Source organism: Trichechus manatus, unplaced genomic scaffold (genome assembly GCF_000243295.1).
Source record: "Trichechus manatus latirostris isolate Lorelei unplaced genomic scaffold, TriManLat1.0 scaffold00261, whole genome shotgun sequence".
NCBI classification, from domain to species: domain Eukaryota; kingdom Metazoa; phylum Chordata; class Mammalia; order Sirenia; family Trichechidae; genus Trichechus; species Trichechus manatus.
This window is the reverse complement of record NW_004444197.1, coordinates 2256589-2257539: the sequence shown is the minus strand read 5'-3', so window position 1 is coordinate 2257539 and position 951 is coordinate 2256589. Positions and strand designations below refer to the sequence as shown.

At 42.9% G+C, this 951-nt stretch overlaps 1 non-coding gene across 1 annotated transcript; it reads left to right on the top strand.

Moving 5' to 3' along the window:
* The first annotated feature begins 372 nt into the window (after nucleotides 1–372).
* TRNAK-UUU (transfer RNA lysine (anticodon UUU)) lies at nucleotides 373–445 on the top strand. The gene has a single exon. It is a non-coding gene; the product is annotated as a tRNA-Lys (tRNA).
* The last annotated feature ends 506 nt before the right edge of the window (nucleotides 446–951 follow it).

Sequence of the window (951 nt, the reverse complement as noted above, 5' to 3'; positions counted from 1 at the left end):
CCCAGAGCTTATCGGTATGTCTGAGGGCATCAGAGACAAGACACACTCTTCTTTGTCCAGCATGTTGGAAAGGACAGAGGAGTTATTTTCTAACCCTGGGTTTATAAGACTGGAAAATATCTCCTGCACTCAGCAATGTCCCCCAAGGCTGACAGCTTCTTATGCCATTCCCAGTGTGGATTGCATTCAGGCATCAGGGTGATCTTTCACTACATCATACCTCAACCATCAATGCCTCTCTGTGTCCCACCATAGAACATGAAAAAACTTGGAATGGACCCTAGTCACAGGTAAGGAAATGAGGCCACAAGTCTAAACCCTGCCAAGCTTTCAAGAATCTCTGTAATCAGGCCTCACCCTACCTTTCAAAGGGCCTGGATAGTTCAGTTAGCAGAGCATCAGACTTTTAATCTGAGGGTCTAGGGTTCAAGTCCCTGTTTGGGCAGTTGCTCTTTGGGAGCCCTGGTTGTGCAGTGGTTAGGAACTTGGCTGCTAACCAAAAGTCAGCAGTTCAAATCTACCAGCTGCTCCTTGGAAACCATATGGGGCAGTTTTACCCTGTGCTATGGGGTCATTATGAGTCAGAATCGACTCAACGGCAACAGGTTTGGTTTTGGTTTATAGTAGTTTTATTTTAAAATGTTAATATTTATAAAATACTAGAAATTACATCCTCTGCAACTATTAACTTTTAAACTAATGGTGAAATATTTCAGATGTCACCTTAAAAATGTAGAAGGAGCTGCATGGTTCTTATACATTCTCTTAGGAGTTACCTGGGCAAAATTTTTTAAAGACCACTGCTATGGCGAACTCATGACTAGAAAGGTAGGGTGAGCCTGATTATACAGATTTTGAAAGCTAGGCAGAGTTTAGACTTGTGGCCTCATTTCCTCACCTGTAAATGGGGTCCTTTCCAGGTTTTTTAACATTACATGGTGGGACACAGGG